Genomic DNA, 20,563 nt, shown 5'->3' on the forward strand with positions numbered 1-20,563 from the left:
GCAGTGTAAGAGACAGCGGTCTTGCAGTTGCATAAATTAGAACTCAGAATTACCAATCTTCACGCTAAGGACATTTATTGTGACAGTGTAATTAGTAAAAACGAAACAGGTGGATAATTACACTAGCACACGTAAACAACTCTACCACATGCTGTGTGTGTGTGTGTGTGTGTGTGTGTGTGTGTGTGTGTGTGTGTGAATACTGTGTGTGAGTGTGTGTGTGTGTGTGTATGGTGTGTGTGTGAGAATACTTTGTGTATGTGTGTGTGTGTGTGTGTGTGTGTGTTTGTGTGTGTTTTGATTTGTTGTGTTTGTTTTTTTGTGTTGGGGTTGTTTGTTGTTTTTTGTGTATGTTTTTTTGTTTCTTTGTTGTTGTTGTTTTTTTCTTTTTTGTGTTGTTTTTTTGGTTGATTTTTTATTTTTTATTTTGTTGTTGTTGTTGTTGTTGTTGTTGTTCTGGACATTTTGGTATGTCTTGATCTAAAAACAAACTGGTACCAGTGGAGAAACACATTGGGATCAACTACTCAGTTGTTACTAGTTTTGATGGCTACATTAGAAAGCGTTATAATCGGTTTCATTTGTATTGTGTGGCACCAAAATACCCAGACGTACGTCAGTGGCATGAATAATACACGAAATCAAACTTGATAATGTGCAGGTCAACATGCGTCAGGTCAGACATATAATGTGCAGGTCAACATGCATCAGGTCAGACATACAATGTGCAGGTCAACATGCGTCAGGTCAGATATTTTGAGTCTAATTCTTACACAAAACAATGTCGGGAATCGGAATAAAAATAAATTTACAATACCAGTAGATCGCAATGTCAAATAACACATTGTATAAGAGTTGAAATAATGTATATTCCCCATACAATATAACATGTTACATATTTCCATATTTCACATATATGACACTAGGGTATCCACGATTACTCGAGTTATCGAGCACGGGCCGAGTCTAGCAAGATTCGAGTCTGTTCACAGGACTCGAATACCCGTGCAAGGAAGAGCAATTATAGGTTTACGTCATTTTGCCATATGCTTGCCGCCGGTTACATGAGACATGGAGGGAAAACAAGACGAATGTGCGGAATGCATTACAATGGCATCATTTGGTGGCACCAACGTTCAGCGCTGTAATTAAGAACCACGTTCTGTAAAATGGGTTAGTCAAATAAGAGACCTGCTTCTCACTAATGGTTTTGGTCACATATGGTATAATCAAAATGTAAAAAATCCAATACATTTATATCACTATTCAAATAGAGAATGACTGATCGATTTATCCAATCTATGTATGCTGTATTCAACAATTCTCCAAAATGTCTGTTATACAAATTCGTTATTAATAATTGTTGCTTACAACCTTATCTTCAGAAACCTATTGTGTTGAAATAGAAACTTAGTTTGAGTAAATATAGATTATCTTCCTGTAATCTCTTTTATAGAAACGGGCAGATACCACAATATTGACAGGAATAATTGAATGTGTCGTCTGTGCAATATAAATGTAGTAGAAGACGAATATCGCTTTGTTCTAGTGTGTCCTTTCTTCAGTAACATAAGAGATAAATATATTAAGCCTTTTTACTATAATAAACCCTCAACATTTAAATTAAGGCAACTACTATCCAGCGACTATCCGACACAGCTAATTAAACTGTGTAAGTATATGAACACTGCTACCACGCATAGAACAGACAACATTGATACACGAATATGCTATTATATCGTATATTATTGCTATGCATGCATTACCCATTTACTATAGAATTTTATCGATTGTAACCCGATGCTACATATCATTCCCCGCAGTGTGCACATTATATTATTTTATATATAAGTATGTATGTCTGCCTACAAAATGTATATTTTGTGGCAAAAAATAAAATGTGTGTTTATTAAAGTGGTATTTTACTCTATTCCTTAGTCTCATCAACATCATCTAGTGTAAGTGTCGGGTGCTCGGGTCCGGGTCGAGTTTGACCCTCGAGTACTCGAGTCCAATATGTTTGACTCGTTGAGGCCCTATATGACACTGCATTCGACTAGTGAAGACAGTGTCCAAAGAAAGCTAACTCGCTAAAACGTCTACGATACCACAGGGTATGTATTGTATGCAGATTTCAAACAACGACTGTGATTCTGTTTATGGTACCCATGCATTCTCGAGAGCATTCAAACAGTTTTATGTTCGATATTTGGGGACTATATCTACCAAGTACGATGAGCAGGGCATCTCTAACCAAAATGATGACTGATGCTATTTTATCCTGCAACCACCGTTTCTATTGACATATTACGACGGATAAAGCAGTCTTATCATCAATTAAAGGCTTTTGTAGGAGATATCGCTAGCGCTATAATTTGCGATATCTTCTTTGATATTCTCCTTAGGAGATATCGCTTTTTTTTGTTACATCACTGTGTGTTTCAGCGCTAAACCTATCATTAGTGATGTCACGCAATTGTCGTTCTACTAACGAGTCTACCGCTGCCAATAAAGTGACATTCAACCCACTTTACTGAAATTGTTTACAATTGTCGCAAAGAATGATAATGGATGATAAAAAAGAATACCCCCTCGTATCTTGTGATATAATTGATCAGCACTCGTTGTTAGAAGTATAAGAGTCCTCTCTCTCTCTCATATATATATATATATATATATATATATATATATATATATATATATATATATATATACAGATTGGTAGCAAGGAAGACTGTCAATCTTTAAACTATTCTAGTAGAAATAATAATAATAAAAAACACACACGTAAATACACATGTACTAATTAATAAATTAATGGGATTCATATGATAATAGGATTTTTAGACGTATAACATTTTTAATTTATTTGTTTTCCATTATAGTGCATAGCCGTACGGGCTCCCATTTATCTAAGGGGGTGGGTTGGCAGGATTAACCCGTTCTCTACCAACACCACCCCAACTCGACAAACCCCCACCACCACCACCACCACCTCAACGCCGGCCCCCCCCCCCCACCCCACCCCTTCCGGGTCGTCTCGAAATATATGTACGTCGTTTATTGAATTAGTAACACCCATATAATTTTAGCGCATTTTGTTTTAAATCTCTAAGTCGTTTAAATAGAGGGAGAATAAGATCGACGGCAAATATTCCCCTACCGGTCTCGGTGACGTCGTGGTTAAGCTATCGGACTACAGGCTGGTAGGTACAGGGTTCGCAGCCCGGTACCGGCTTCAACCCAGAGCGAGTTCTTAAGGGCTCAATGCGTAGGTTTACGGTCATTACACCCTCTTCTTTCTCACTAACCAGTAACCAACTGTCCTGGACAGACAGCCCAGATAGATGAAGTTTGTTCCCAGGACAGCGTGCTTGAACCTTAATTGGATACAAGCACGAAAATAAGTTGAAATGAAATGATATTCCCCTTTGGCGTACTCCGATGTCAAATGGGAAAAGCTGAGAATATACTGAATTTACACTAATAAATGACTTAATACCCTGATACATGTTATGTATAATGACGAGTAGTTTGCCGTTTATTGTATTATGTACTAGGTGGTTGTTTTTTGTGTGTTTTTTTGTGTGATTTTTTGCCAGAGATAAGCCTTACATATCATATAAATGTTGTGGGTTTTTTAAGTCAACAAGTGCACAAATTGTTTTTTTACATTTATATTTTAGAATGTAGATAATGACATGAATATTAAATAAATGGTTACTGGTAGAATAATCTTTTCGGAATGCAGTCTGAGCTTCGGTGTGGATATTATTATCGTCAATAAATTCATTTAATCGTGTATTTAGAACCGAGGTGAATAGTTTAGTGCTACAGCTAAGTAAATTATGGGTCAATAATGTTCTGGTTCTTTTCGATTTCCGTTACTTTTATAAATAGGTTTGATAATCCCTTTAAGCCATTCATTTTGGGAAAAGGCCATGATCCAAAATATTGTTGAAAAGTTTGACGAAAACTGGTAGCATAAGGACAGAAGTTGTTTTGATATACTCGTGTTTAATATTGTCTATTCCAGGTGACTTTCCATTTTTTTATATTTTAATTGCTAAAAGTATTTCTTACATTTATTGTTTCTAAACCAATGTCTTCCATGTGCATGTCGTCATTATTTTCCTCTGGGATTCCAAAGTTTAGGTATCGGAAGAAATCATGGAAATGTTCTAATGGTGGCAAGTTATCCTCAGTGTTTTTGGTCTTAAGCAGCTTATAAAATGCTTTTTGGGTTGTTGGACCTCAAGTTTCGCATTTGTTTTTCCATTTTTAATTTGTGAGCTGTACGCTCTCTTGATAAACATTTTTAATATGATTTGCTTATAAGTGGTTCTATTCTTTGCGTATATGGATTTTTCTATGTGGTATTTACCGCGGATGACTCTGCATAATAGATGATTTCCCGTAGCAAATTTTATTTTTTATTTGAGATGGTCGAACTTATATTTCGTGTGTGTACGAGTTTGGCCTAATGTCTTTATCGCAGCCTCGGCTGCAGCGTCAACGCGCGTTAGTATGTCGACAGAATCGTCGTTAAAGATTAGACCATGGTTTCAAGTTAGTCTCGATTGATATTACTTTTTAATTCTATAGCTTTATCAGGTTCCCATTGTTTGTATGTTTATGTGTGTGTTAGTGATGGCATGCCATCGCTAGTGTCGTGCCCACCTGTTGTCGGTGTGGTACTAATGCTAAGAGTTACAGGAAAATGAGTGTCTGAGAAAAGTGAATCATATTCATTTATCTGAAAACTGTTTGCGATTTCGAATGTGTTATAGGTGCCGATGATATAATCTACAAGACTACAATCTTTGCTAGTAACCTTTCCGATGTTTGTCGCTTCCAACTCTACCGTATGTGGTATAAAGGTCATGTGTTTTACATATCTATCAATAGGTACATTAATCGATTCTAATTTGGGGACGTCGTTTATGAAATCTACCATTCATTTTCGATAATATTCGATGTGCTCGTGTTCTTTTGTCCTTTAATTAAAATCGTTTATACATGCACGTACCAGACTGCTAGCGTTATATTGTGCTATTCTTATGACCAGCGTGGTATGCAAAGGCTGATTACAACCTTCACGCTACATTTAGCTTTTGTTAAAACACATAATTAGAAAATTCAGTACCAGGCGAATGCATATAGAATGCACAGTGTTTTCAATCTAGTCGCTAAGTTTAGCTATTGTTACAGTATAAAAGACCGTGGTATAACAGGTATAAACTCTGAGACCTCAAACTGTGTTCAATATTCACACTAAGTATAACTATTTATGCAATATGACAGATATATATGTTTATACTTAGGACTCGTACCGTTTTAATTCTGCGCGCTAAGTTGAGGTATTGTTACTTTGTCACAGTCAATTTAATTGTGCAACATATGGATATACGTGGACGTAGAACTCATGGGGCCTAGGGGCGGGATTTAGTTCAGTCGGTTGAGCGCGAGCTTGAGGTGCTTACGTCGCAGGATCGAAGCACCTCGGTGGATCCATTCAATTGATTGGGTTTTTTCTTGTCCCAACCAGTGCACCACAACTGGTCAAATGCCGTGGTATGTGCTATAGGTAGCACTAAACCTATACTGTTTGTGAGAAAGTGCATATAAAAGATTCCTTGCTGCATTAGAATTTTTTTTAGCGGGTTTGCTCTGATGACTACGAGTCCTAATTGGCAAATGTTTGACATCCAATAGCCTATTATTAATTAATCAATGTGCTCTAGTAGTGTTGTGAAACAAAATAAATTGGGGTTTTTTCCGCGCTACGTTTTGTTTTAATTTGTTAAAGACGTATTATACAATTGTGTAAAAAAAGAAGTGTTTTTAACAACACAACTAGAGCATATTGATAATGGTCTATTGGATGTCGAACATATGGTCAGTTTGACCCAGTCATAGAAAAGAAACCCTCTACATTTTTTAGGGATCTTTTATATGCACCATCCCACAGGCAGGATAGTACATGCCACGGTATTGCATATACCAGTGGTGGTGCACTGGCTGGAATGAGAAATAACCCAGTGGGTCCACTAACGGGGATTGATCCCAGACCGATCACACAGCAAGCGAGCGTTTTACCAATTGTGTAACAGTTCATATTGTTATAACCCATACTATTGTTAATATACACACCTACACACTATGTTTGACTATTGTTAAAATATTATGAAACAACTGAGTAACAGGTGAATTATCTTTGAACTCCTACAGTTTCTAATATATACAGGCACGTACGTAGGGGGGGGGTGTCCCACCCCCTATTGTTTTGTTTTTACCAAACGTCCACATCTTTTTAACATTTAGATAACCTGTATTTTTGTTGTTGTTGTTTTGCCATTGTTCGTTCTATCACGAGGATTTCACAAACCCCACCCCCTCTCCCACCCCACGAGGAGAGAGCAAGAGAGATGATGAAGGACAAGAGGAGTGAATGAAGGAAACAGAGAGAGAGAGAGAGAGAGAGAGAGAGAGAGAGAGAGAGAGAGAGAGAGAGAGAGAGAGAGAGAGAGAGAGAGAGAGAGAGATAGTATGGGGGTGGATGGCGAGAAGAAGCGACACATATAGAAAAATAGAAAGAGGCCCGCTGTGGCCACATTCCTACCAAAAAGCATCAAGGAATCTTTCTATGTGCACTCTCCCGCATACAGGACAACACGTACCAAGACTATTCATATAGGAATCGAGAGCTAAATAATTTGAATGGGAAAAACAACCATCGAGTCAATTTTTGAGAACCCATACCATCATTGAGCGGGCTCACGACTCATTGTCAACAACAAAGACAAATATAATCTGATTCAATAAACAGTCTAATATACACATGTATTTATTTGTCCCTTCTTCTCTTTCACCCGGCGTATCATAATTGTTCGAGTCTGTCTTTTTTCACAGCATTATAATAATTGTGATCTGATGTCTGTGAATTCTCAATCATTGTTTGTGTTGGTCTGTTGACATGGAGGTACACGTGGTCTCCATCAACACTCGATGACGTGTTAGCATACTGTACAGTGTTGTGTTGTAGACGTTCGTAAGTGTTGTCAACTTGTCTTCAGTAGTATTACGGTTAACATTGTGATTAGAGTTAACATTGGCAGCAACGTTGTTAGGGTTAAAATCTCTGTTGACATAATCTCCAATTTAAATAAATAATAATGTTTGTTGTAGCCAATTATTTACTATGAGAATTCACGGTAAATTCAAACAGCGATTGCCAGTTACCTTATGAAAACCATGATCACAACAACCACTACAGCGACTATCAGAACTGCGACAACGACAAGAACTATATTTATTTCATGGGCGTACATAGGATTTTGAAAAGGGGGGTTCCAAAATAGATTGCAGAGATATTGGGCATATATTTCTATGTTGAGTAAATATTATAATGTCAAATATCAATGTCAGATATATTAAATTATAAAAAAAAGCGATTTCAGGGGGGGGGGGGGGTTCGGTCGAACCCATCGAACCACCACCTATGTACGCCCATGTATTTAAGTAGATGTTAGGTTCTAACGTTGCTGAATAAATGCTTGAAAGAAGATTGTTCTTGGGTTTTTTTCCTCTTCTGAACAACGGCAAATATATGTGCGTAAGATTATGTTTTAGTGTGTTCATACTGTGACACCAAAGCAATAAACGTAAACATTGTCATATTCTAGCTCAACCAAGAGTACTGTATAGCCTATATTTTGTTTAATAATGCTAGAGCAGAACCTGTTTTATCCATCAAATGTGCTGTGTTTCCACTATGAACAGATTGTAATATTATAATATTCCTACTAAGTTTGAAAATTACACAAATTATGTTTCTTCGTTGGTTTGATGATGCTTTGATCTGTTGATATATAATAATAAGTTTTAAGGGACGGAGTCTGTTGTTGTAGTGGATTGAGATACATGCAATATACCTTGGCTTAGTAATATAAAGGCAAACTAATTAGACCTTACTGACTGGAAATAAGGAGTGGAGGCTTGGACCCCTACCTAAATGCATGTCTGGAAACCTTTGAAAGAATGTTCTACAGAACATAGCGCTCGTAATGGCACCAAAACCATTTCTATACCATTTGTTTCCGGGTTCGACCATGTTTTCGCCTTCATTGACCAGACTATTCTGTTCAAACCTAATCTTCATTTTTCAGAGAAGTTTTAACACAGTTATTTGCTGCGGGTTCGTTCAATGTTTTTTCCGTTTACAATGCATCGAGCTAATAAAACATACAATTCTGTTTCGCTTCGCACGAGGTCGGCAGTCACAGTATGAACTGACCGTAAGACTACTACAACGACTTCTCTCTCACCAAAGCGTCCGCTCGATGCGCGGTCGGTCTGGGATCGATACCCGTCGGCGGGACCATTAGGCTATTTGTCCTTCCAGCCAGTGCACAACGACTGGTATATCCAAGGCCGTGATATGTACCACCCTGTCTGTGGCATGGTGCATATAAAAGACCCCTTACTGCTAATCGAAAGGAGTAACCCATGAATTAGCAACAGCGGGTTTCCTCTCTCAATATCTGCGGTGTCCTTAATCATATATCTAATGCTATATAACCGTACATAAAATGTGCTGAGTGCGTCGTTAAATAAAACATTTTCGTCCTTCCTTCTCTCTCACCAACCACCAACCCAGTATCCTGGACAGACAGCGCAGATAGCTGAAGTATGGGTCCAGGAGAGCGTGCACGAACCTTAATTGTCTATACGCAGTAAAGTGGGTATAAATAAATGGAGGAGGGTCAGTCATGATATCAGTGTTTGTTGACGCGAGACACGAGGCCAATATTTAGTAGGCACAACGGTACATGCGATGCATATGCAGGTCAGAAGCCAATTTTAATGGTAAAGGCACGGTTCTTAGTTGCTATGCTGGCCTCGGTGGCGTCGTGGATAGGCCATAGGTCTACAGGCTGGTAGGTACTGGGTTCGGATGCCAGTCGAGGCATGGTATTTTTAATCCAGATACAGACTCCGAACCCCGAGTGAGTGCTCCGCAGGGCTCAATGGATCGGTGAAAAACACTTGCACCGACCAGTGATCCATAACTGGTTCAGCAAAGGTCATGGTGTGTGCTGTCCTGCCTGTGGGGAGCGCAAATAAAAGACTCTTGTTGTCTGTCCTAAAAGAGTAGCCTATGTGACGACAGCGGGTTTCCTCTAAAACCAGTGTCAGGATGACGATATGTTTGACGTCCAATAGCCGATTATAAGAGAAAAAAAATCAATGTGCTCTAGTGGCGTCTTTAAATAAAACAAACTTTACTTTGCTTAGTTGCTAGTGTTAAAGCCACTGGTCCTAGTTTTAGAGGTACGTGTACTTTTTGTTTCGTATAAAAGGTATTAATTTTATGCTCATACAATCAACAAGATGACCTGAAACAGGTTGGTAATTAAGTAAGAAAATTGTAATTAGTTTCTAAGTTAACTGTAAGAAAGCTGGACAATATTTTACACTGCCTAATAATTAGAGACAATGACTTTTAAAATATTGGGCTTTGACAGCTGTGGTTTTGTCGTTAAATTACACATTACTCAAAATACTTATTTGACTCTATAGACAGTGTGGATGCGCCCAATGTGGGTTCCTTGCAATATATAATGTAGTTTATGCGAAACAGAAAAAAAGTGGGCATCTGGAGAACGAAATTCAGCGACTTTAAAAACCCCCAAAGAAACCAAAAAAAACCCCGCTAGATCAATTACGGCAACTAGGATAAAGCTCAGTCGCTCGCTTGTCGTGTTTATGATTGTGAAATCGATATATGCTATTTGTTCAAGAATAGGGAAGGGATTGTCAACAATATCTACTTTAATAAGTCAGGTAAAGCGTTCGCTTTATATTGTTAAAATCCGTTGCCTATGAAGTTTGGACATCTATCACGTTGGGCCATTTCTCGTTCCACCCAGTGCACAATGACTGGTATATCAAAGGCCATGGTATGTGTTTTCCTGTCTATGAGATGGTGCATACAACAGATCCCTTTCTACTAGTGGACAAAATTAGTGGGTTCCCTCTCTACAATTTACGAAATGCTTGACATCCAATAACCAATGATTAATACATCAATGTGGTCTAGTGGTGTCATTAAACACAACAAACTAAAAACTACATTTATTTTCCTTTCGTCAGTGTCTACAGGCGTGTATCATAAATGTTCATTTCAGTCTTTGTTCACAGTATTATAATAATCGTGATCTGACGTCTGTGAATTCTCAGTCATTGTTTTTGTTGGTCTGTTGACATGGAGGTACTCGTGGTCTCCATCAACACTCGATGACGTGTTGACATACTGTACAGTATTGAGTTGTAGATGTTCATAAGTGTTGCCATCATTGTCATCAGTATTATAGCGGTTAAAATTGTTATTAGCGTTAGAAAGGTTAACATTAGCACCAGTGTTATTAACGTTAACATCTCTGATGACATAATCTCCATCATCATCAAGTGTTTTGTTTGTCTTTTGCTCGTTTTATCCTGGAAAAAAATATCATCACATTAGCCAACATTTCAATTAAATATTAATAATAATAATTATATTAAATATTTTTCTAACTAATATAGTGCGTCGTTAAATACAACATTTCCTTCATGTTCTAACTAATCTGTAGCTTTCAATCTTTAGATATAAAATAGTTATAAATTAAGATATGATGGCTATTCCATCTTTTGTGTTAGTAGTGGCCATTATTTAATAATTACGATGCATTACTGACTAAAATTATTGTTGATACTATTCCATAATTTGAACCCTTTGATGACAATCTTTAATTTTTGGCATCGTTTTAGATGAAGTGACATATTTAAATTTGGGTCTGTTTGTCACGACTTATTTAGAACATAACAGAAGTACTGCATAGTGTTAGTTATGTCTATTTGGTACCTATAGAAAATCATAACAACCCATCCATCTACCTGCCTACATACATACACACACACCTTCATCCATACATTGATAGATATATGCATAGATAGTAGATACACGCAAATATATACATGTACATACAAAGTATCAACACATTTACACAGCAAATTCCATACTATTTCCTATTATATGGCATTCGTGAATCATTTGTTGGGATAGGCAAACTCAATAGCTTCACCAAGAGGATTGACTCTTCATTGTAGTCCATTTCAAACGAATGGATTACAACCGAGCGAAAATCTCTCTCGTTTGGGCACACACAGTTTCAAAATGTCCATATGCCTTTAAATAGTTTAACCAGAACTCCATGACTGGCGTATCAAAGGATGTTGTATGTGCCGTCCTTTTTGTGGGAAAGTGCATATAAAAGACCCTTTGCTGCTAATAGGAAAATGTGACAGGTTTCCTCTCAAGACTATGTGTTATAATTACCAATTGTTTGGCATCCAATAGCCGATGATTAATTAATATAATGTGCTCTAGAGGTGTCTTTAAACACACACACTCACCCCCCCCCCCCCCCCCCCCCCCCCCCCAACAATTTGAACGATTTAAGTAAATGTAACAAAGTATATGGCATCTCTTGGCCTAAGATATCTGAAGGACATTAACTAAATAGGAAAAAGAAAGAAAGAAATGTCTTATTTAACGACGCACTCAACACATTTTATTTACAGTTATATGGCGTCAAACATATGGTTAAGGGCCACACAGATTTTGAGAGGAAACCCGCTGTCGCCACTACATGGGCTACTCTTTCCGATTAGCAGCAAGGAATCTTATATTTGCGCTTCCCACAGGCAGGACAGCACAAACCATGTCCTTTGTTGGACCAGTTATGGATCACTCGTCGGTGCAAGTGGTTTACACCTACCCATTGAGCCTTGCGGAGCACTCATTGATGGTTTGGTGTCGGTATTTGATTAAAAATCCCATGCCTCGACTGGGATCCGAACCTGGTACCTACCAGCCTGTAGACAGATGGCCTAACCACGACGCCAACGAGGCCGCTAACTAAATAGGAAGCCATGTTAAAGCCTAAAATGTCCCGACTGCACAAGATGTCTTAGGCAGTTGGAACATTTTGGGCTTCAACATGGCTTCCTAACTAATGGATACACGATAAACAGTATGTATATTTTACGGTTTACGCCAAGTGGAAACACAGGTTACTATTTTGGATCGATTAATCTGTCTGAACTATATAAGTATTGTACAGTTAAATTTAATTTTTGTTTAACGACATCACTACAGCTCATTAATTATTCGTCGGCTATTGGATGTCAATAATGTGTTAATTCCGACACGTAGTCTTTTTTTTCCGTTACTAGCAAGCAACGCTTTATATACATTTCCCTAGGTAGGACAACACATACCACGACCTTTGCTATATCAATAGGTCCACAAAGGAGGTTGTAACCTACGACCCATGCACCCCAGACTTAGACTTAGATACGGTTTTAACATGCTCCTATACCTCTATGCTTTCGAACACGCCTACCCCGAGTCCGGCCTCCGATACGAGGAAAAACCTAACTAATAAGACACTTCAGAAATTTGGAAATTTAATACCACAATAATAAAATGGGTAGATGGGAGGTTAATAAATTTTGACTGCGTCCTTAAACATAAATATACTTATTCTAAAATAATTATCAATACTTTAATTTGACGCAAGTTTAGATGGGGAAGTCTAAAAGTAAATAAATTACCAATAAAAAAAGAAACAAAAAGTGTATTTAGTCCCCAGAGGTAAGGGTAGGAGGGTAAGCCTGGCCCACAGAAAAGTTATATTAAAATTAATATTAAATAACTGAATATATAAAATTATTATGAACGATTGCCAATCCTATCTCGGGCCTTAGTGTGACCAAGAAGTGTGTGTGTGTGGGGGGAGGGGGGGGCGAGAGGGGAGGCCGGAACTTGCACTAAGCCTACGGCCAAACAGCCTACGCCCTATGGCCCCAAAGAAACTCTAACCACGGCATCCCACCCCACCCCCCTCCCCCACCGTGTCCAACTGCAGCTCTATCCAGTCATGGCAACCAGTTGAATTGAAAATAGTGTACTGTTAGAGGAATGTCACTAGGAGAGTGACCGGCTGTAAAGTTTGTTATCCAATGTTGTGTCACTAGTAGAGTGACACAACAAACCCCTTTAGGGGGTGATTATTGAAGAAGGTGCATGTCCGCCGTGAAGAGAGAAACGCATCCGGAAGAGCAACGAGATGAACCCGAGGTGTTCCCTCGGTCCGCCCCTAGAACATAAAGATTAAGTCACTCAACAGACGCTGTCACCACTTTAATCTATAAAACCGGTGACTGAAAATAAGGTATGATTAACCAGGGTACTGCCACGAGCACAGACTAGACACATGCCCTGTTGACTTACATATTTGTTTTTATTAAGAATATAAAATATGTTTAAAATATGGATAAAAAAACAACAACAAAAAAACAACAACAAAAAAAACACATTTTAGGAGCGAGCATGCTGGTAACCTACAAAAATAATTTTAAAAGATACTATGTCCAAATTAAAAAAGACATACTATGTATAACATGCAGCCTCCGGAAGTGGGAGGGGATTACTGCCAGATAAGCCCCCCCCCCCCCCCCCCCCGGAACCGAGCAACAGACACACACCCAAGCAACAACATAAGTTATAAATAGCTAGTAGTGTATTGTACATAGCCTCTATTAGAAATTCGTGAAATGCATAAATGTCCCCACCTGTGCTTTAAAAATAAAGAATGATACAGGTAACAATTAAATTGATATAATTGCGTTTTGTTACAACTGACCATGTGTTAAATATAGGAGATGAATCTAGCAAGCTGTCACCGTCCATGATTGTTTTGGTCACTTGCTTGGAAATATTTTTGCTGTTTTCCAAAGATGCAATTTCGCCTCACATTAATTATCATAATTCCATTTAAACATACAAACACGCCTGCCGTTTTGATGAATTGTGTGTGACAGTAACACCATTGTAATAGATAATAGAAACATGTGTATATAGTACGTCCCACGGGGAACGCATTTTTTCATGCTATGGAATAATATTTACTACAAGTTATTTATTTCAGAGCCGCATGCTTTCTAAATTACACACATAAATAGTGTTATTTTGTTATTTCCAAAACACTTTTAGTTTGTATATGTACGTCAAACCAACCTTAAATTATTTACAAAAACAACAAAACATTTGTGTAGGAGGATGGGACGGACTATATGTAACATTCCGATCAGAACAGCCCCCTTCCCCACGTGCTATATTATGTTGTTTTTTTTTTTTCAACGTATTTCCAGGGACGCATGGCCCGACCCCTCCCCTAAAAACACCACTAGTCAGTCTAGGCTTCTTCTACACAATTTCCTGCCCTAGCGCGTGTTTGACTGAATGTTTCGTTTATTGCAAATCAATTAGGTCTATATACATTGCATTATAAAGTGTACATTTTGCAGCTAAATATATAATTTAACCTAAAAATCATCTACCATCTAACAGTATTTGTTTTGTTTACATCAAGATATTTCTGTAAACACATTTATGTTAGTCTTGCATGCGTAATGTTTAAGGCAGATAGGCCTAGATGCCCAACATGTTAAAATGAACACATGATTATAAGCGTAAGTGGCAGGCAAAACAAAAAAACTATATACTATTTTTAAAATAGAACCCCCGCAACAATTTTACCCCCCCCCCCCCCCCCAAAGAAAACCCCAGTAACAACAACAAATCTGCCTCCAAATAAACACTAGCCTACAAAACAAGCCTACAAAACAAGCCCACACACGAGTGCACATGCTCGACCAAACACATAATCCAGACGAGCACGCACATTTAAACAAAAGTTTTATTTATGTACATATACTAGTGGCGTAGGAAGGTGGCAAGGGGAGGGGCGCACGTACACACGCACGCATACACACAGATATATATATATATATATATATATATATATATATATATATATATATATATATATATATAGATATATATATATATATATATATGGAATGCTTAATGGTGCATAATATTAATAACTGCAGGTATATAGTCGATCGTCACTATTAAATTACATATGAAATTGTGTCCGTTACACTATGTCCGTTACACCTTGTCTGACAATGACACTGGACTCGCTGTTCCTATGTGTTTGCGTATTTTCACCAATAACGCATTTATTTGCATCGTCAGTATTCAATTAAATTTAGTATACGTCATGATGTAATATTTGTTACCTGTGTTTATTCCACTGAAAAAATATGTGCATATGTGCATATTACCATTCAGACAGTAGAAACATTATCGTTAGGCGAGGAAGTGAATTTCTGTATCGTTAGTTTCATTATTAACTAGCCTACTGCAAATGCAGCTAGCGATACAAAAAATCACAGCTAGTCATTTAGTCAAATTAATGTACATTTCCGTTCGTACACAGTGATATATACACAAACACATGAATATTAATTGCAAATATCAAAACTTTATTATAATGCCGTTTTAACGAGCCAGTCATTCGGTAAACGAAGGAGATTGCACACAATCTGACAAACAATAATAGTACTATAAAACTTTATTAACGTCAAAAAATAAATGAAAAAGTCGATGACTACTCCACAATTCAGTAGGAATAAAGGGCTTGTGTTGCAAGCGACTGGAACGTGAACGCGCAGGAAATAATTTAGTGGCCAGTTGGGGCCGCTTAACGCTGTGCAAATCAAGGGCAGATAAGTATGTTCTAATAGAGGCTATAGTGTCGCGTAACCGATCGATACGTGGAGCGTGTTGACACTGAGCTCCGACCTGGCCCTGACCTCTGACGTCAGAGACGGCAGAGCCGGCTGACTGTGCACTCAAAATATCGATCGATATGCGCCGCTACTGTAGCTATTGTAAATAAAGGATAAGCAAATTAAATTAAATTAAATAAATATTTAAAAAAAAAATATATATATATATATATATCTATAAATGGAAATTAGACAAAAACTAAATAAAATTTAGATGTTCATTTACTATAAAATAAAAAATAAATACAAATAATCATTCATTAATTAATTAAATCATAATAATCAATTGTTACAAGCCACACAGAAAAAGACAGCCGTCGAGGAGAGCGATTAGGTGTTAGGGAAATGTTATCCAGACATAATCAATAATAAAACATAATTAACCATGAACAGTACATTAGATACAGTGTCCAAAAAAAGAACTACCTTTCATAGCTGCCATGTATTATAAAATTAAAACTAATTATAGTTGTTCATTTAAACCTAATTAATACTAATTAATATATATGGCTAAATTAAATATATTTAAATATTAACATTTGTCTCCAACACACAAGCCATTAATAATCTATCAATAGTTGATTTAAACTTTTTATTAGGGTTTAATAAATTTCTGGGGTGAACGGAATATTATTTTTATCAAAAAAATGTTGTAGTTTAATTCTATTATTTGTATATGTGTTACAGAAGAATAAATAATGATTTATATCTTCTATGGTATTGCAATGGGTGCAGTTTGGACTATTTTTTTTTATATATTTTCTTTTTTATATTTAATTTGATTCAGAGCAACAAGAACACCCATGCGTTATATAGCTATTGTTTTAGTAGCCTTAATGTTAAAAGATGTAGGGCCCTGTGTGGAGACAATGGGCTTGATATTAGCGCGCCATGCTCTCGTCCTGTGGTTCCAATCTGTTTCCCACAGGCATGGCATGGCATGGCATGGCACGATAATTGAGTTAATTTCTCTATGATTATATTTTATATTAATCTTTACCCTGTCATCTGATAAGGCTTTTTTGGCTCACTGATCAGCGGTCTCGTTCCCGTGGATACCCACATGGGCCGGTACCCACTCAAAGACGACTTCCACCCCGCTCTGGATAATTTTATTATAAAAACTAATAATATTCTTAACAATTTCTAGCCTGACACTATGGGAGCCATCTATGGCATTAAGGGCACTTAGGCTGTGAGACAGAATAATGAATTTATTTTGGTCGTCCATTTTATTATAGTTGTTTAATATCCAAAACAGGGCATATTGAATAGCCAATAGCTCCGTGGTGTAGACAGAAACGTTATTAGTCAGTCTGGCTTTAAAATGGCTATATCCATTTAATTCTTTTACGGCAAAGACCATACCCGTCCTTCCAGTTATGGGGTCTTTAGAGCCGTCTGTGTAAATTTGTAGATAGTTAGAATATCCCCCCCTCCCCATAATGATCCTAAAAAGGGTATTTTTGAATACTGGTAGGTCTATTTGAGCCAGTTCAGTTTTTATTAAAAAGGTTAACCTTGGGGGATACGAGAGCCCACGGGGCTTTGAATCTAGCACTGCAATCACTCATAGGTAGATTCGCCATCCCAAAAACGTTAGCAAATCTTAATAAATAAGAATAAATGAATATATTAGAGTCCCGGACTGACTGAGTATAAGGGAGATAATCTTGTTAATAGGGCTATCTCTAACCAGATTTTTAATTTTAAATAAATGTTTAAGTCCCTGTTTAATTCGTCTAAGGGTCAGTGGTAAGACTCCAAGTTCAGCTAAGACACTATCATGGGGCGTGCAAACAGAGGCCCTAATAATGGTACATAGTACCCTGTTATACACGCTCTCAAGTTTCTTAAGCTGGGTGTCACTGGCACAGCCAAAGACCTGCGCCCCATATTAAAGTCTTGAGACTATGAACGCTTGTTGAGGCCCATTTTGTAATAAACGACCCATTTTGTAATATGTACCCATTTTGTAATAAAAAACGACCCATTTGGTAATATGTACCCATTTTGTAATAAAAACCGACCCATTCTGTAATAAACGTAGGTACCCATTTTGTAATAAAATCGGACCCATTTTGTAATAATAAACAGGTGCCCATTTTGTAATAAAAAAATGCCCATTCTGTAATAAAGGCTTAAAACGTCAGATTACAACATAGGTATAGGCCTTTGTTTAATATATACAAAGTGAAACAATATTAAACTTTGTGTTTAGATTTATTTCGATGGTCGATGGTTCGCCTGGGATACGAAATTTCTAACGCTAACCCCCTAAATATACATTGTTTTCTTGTTCCAACCAGTGCTATTCGGTTGGGGTATGAAGAACCAAGTATGTTCTACAGCTGTGTATCAAAAATAGTAGCTTGTGTGTGTAGTCTGTATCATAATTATCGGAACAGCAACAGCTGATTAAAATACTTTGGGATGTTAAAGAAGCATACATTAAAGATTTAATTAATATTGATAAGTATATTAGTTTGGCATACAAATTATAAGTTAAGGCACTCTCTTGTCTAAAAGCATACTAGTTGTCACTTTTCTTTTATACTGTTTGTGAATGTAATACTTTTATGCATGTAGGTAACATTTAGTTTATATATTTCATTGTATTACTACCTAACATGAAAACCAAAAGCGTGTAATTGATGAATATAATAATTGAATTCTCTTGTGCGTTTATACATACTGTGTATATATGCTGTGCTGATAAGCTTACAGCGTAAAGCAATAAAATAATTGAATTGAAACACATATACATTTAAAACAGGAGATGATTATTTTGTCTTGCATTGATTATACTCTCCGTATGGATGAAAATTTGGATCCTAGCTAAAATAATACAAAGGTGAATGAATACATATACACAATCCAATGAATGCAAATGTAAGCTGCACATTTTTCTACCCCAGCCCTTGAATTCTCCTTAATTTGCATCAGTTTACTTTTAACTAAATGTTGTTTATTCGTACTATAGATTACACATCAATTTTCTTTTTTCAGATCCTTCACATCCTGCTTCTGCATAATAATAATGTTAGAATAAGTTGTATTGGGAAAAGAAAATTATAAATTTGACGCAACCAAACGGACGCTCTCTCTCTCTCCTCTCTCTCTCTGTCTCCTGTATCTGTCTCTGTCTCTGTCACTCTGTCTCTCGCTGTATCTGTCTCTGTCTATCTGTCTGTCAGTCTCTCTCTCTCTCTCTCTCTCTCTCTCTCTCTCTCTCTCTCTCTGTGTGTGTGTGTGTGTGTGTGTGTGTGTGTGTCTGTGTGTCCATCTTTGTATTTATCTGTGTGTGTCTCTGTGAATATATAGTTTTGATAACGTATTTTTTTCATGAAAATTTTCATTATTCAAGGAGAACTTTCCTTTGTTAGAAACGATGACAGTTTGGCTAACAACTTTCAGTTCTTTTTGCAATACAGGTCTGTCTGTCTGTTTCTCTCTCTCCCTCGCTGTTTCTCTATATGTCTCATTATATCTGTATCTCTGTCTCTGTTTCTCTCTGCTTATCTGTCTGTTTTTCTCTCTGCTTGTCTGTCTGTCTGTCTCTCTCTCTCTCTCTCTCTCCTCTCTCTCTCTCTCTCTCTCTCTCTCTCTCTCATCTCTCTCTCTCTCTCTCTCTCTCTCTCTCTCTCTATGTGTCTGTGTGTCCATCTTTGTATTTATCTGTGTGTGTCTCTGTGAATATATAGTTTTGAAAACAAGGGGTTTTTCCTCCTTGAAAAGGTTCATTATTCAAGGAGACTTTCAGTTCTTTTTCAAAACATACGTTTATTTTTCAGTGAATTCATACATTTTATAATAATATTTTGTGTTGACTTCAGGAGGAAGTACCTGTACATGCTTATAATTTATGTAAAAAATAAACCGGTTTTGATACACAATGTTCCTTATCGAAATATTATTAGCACATTTATGAATTAACTTAAATAGTTTCTATTGTTATGCATAAGGGATAGTTCATGTTCAGTTACTACGATTTAACATTTCCTGACACTTCTAGTGTCTCACATGGTATATGTTTAATCTATGGGATCGTTCAATTAGTTGTGCAGCAATTTATTCAAATACATCAAATCTTATTCAAAATTCTGTAATATTATTACACTGTATATATTTAAAATGTTCATATTTATGGGATTATTAGCAAATGTACATAGAAGTTTAGAAAGAAATATATATATATACCTAATATTGCCGGTAACCATAACAAAAGAAGAATAAGAATAAGAAAGGCAATATATATATATAGAATACTGGTGGTTATCATTAAAGGCTTGAAAGGTGCTCAATACTTTAAGAGAGAGTAGAGCATGCAATAAATATATATATTGCACTTTTGTCCTACGCTATTACTCCGAGTTTCACGCCCTTCGACGATCTTCAGATAGCTGATACTGTGAAAAGATTGCAGGGTTTTTATTTTTATGTAGTGCGGTTGCGTGGTTTGAGCTTACTGGTGTGACGGCATTTTGAGATGAGCTCAGTCCTTTTGTTGAGATTGTTTCTGTCTTTTGTTTGTAGGATGGCGAGCTTTTCCTCAATGCACAGGTTACATTGGCCGGGAGTTTCGTTTGTACGTGTTCGACTGTTTGATAATTTGCCAGCTTATTTCATATTTGTTCGCTGTTTTTTTTAGTTCCCCAGACATGTTTAGAGTAGCTCGGTTTCTTTCGAGTATTTTTCGTGTTTGAACGATTTCGTGTGATTGTTGTATCGTTGTTTGAAATTAACCGCCAGATAGACCGATGTATATTTTTTGACGTTTTGCGCCAGTTTGTTACGCTTGCTTTGTATACTATCG

This window comes from Gigantopelta aegis, chromosome 15, assembly GCF_016097555.1.
Source record: "Gigantopelta aegis isolate Gae_Host chromosome 15, Gae_host_genome, whole genome shotgun sequence".
Lineage (NCBI taxonomy): Eukaryota > Metazoa > Mollusca > Gastropoda > Neomphalida > Peltospiridae > Gigantopelta > Gigantopelta aegis.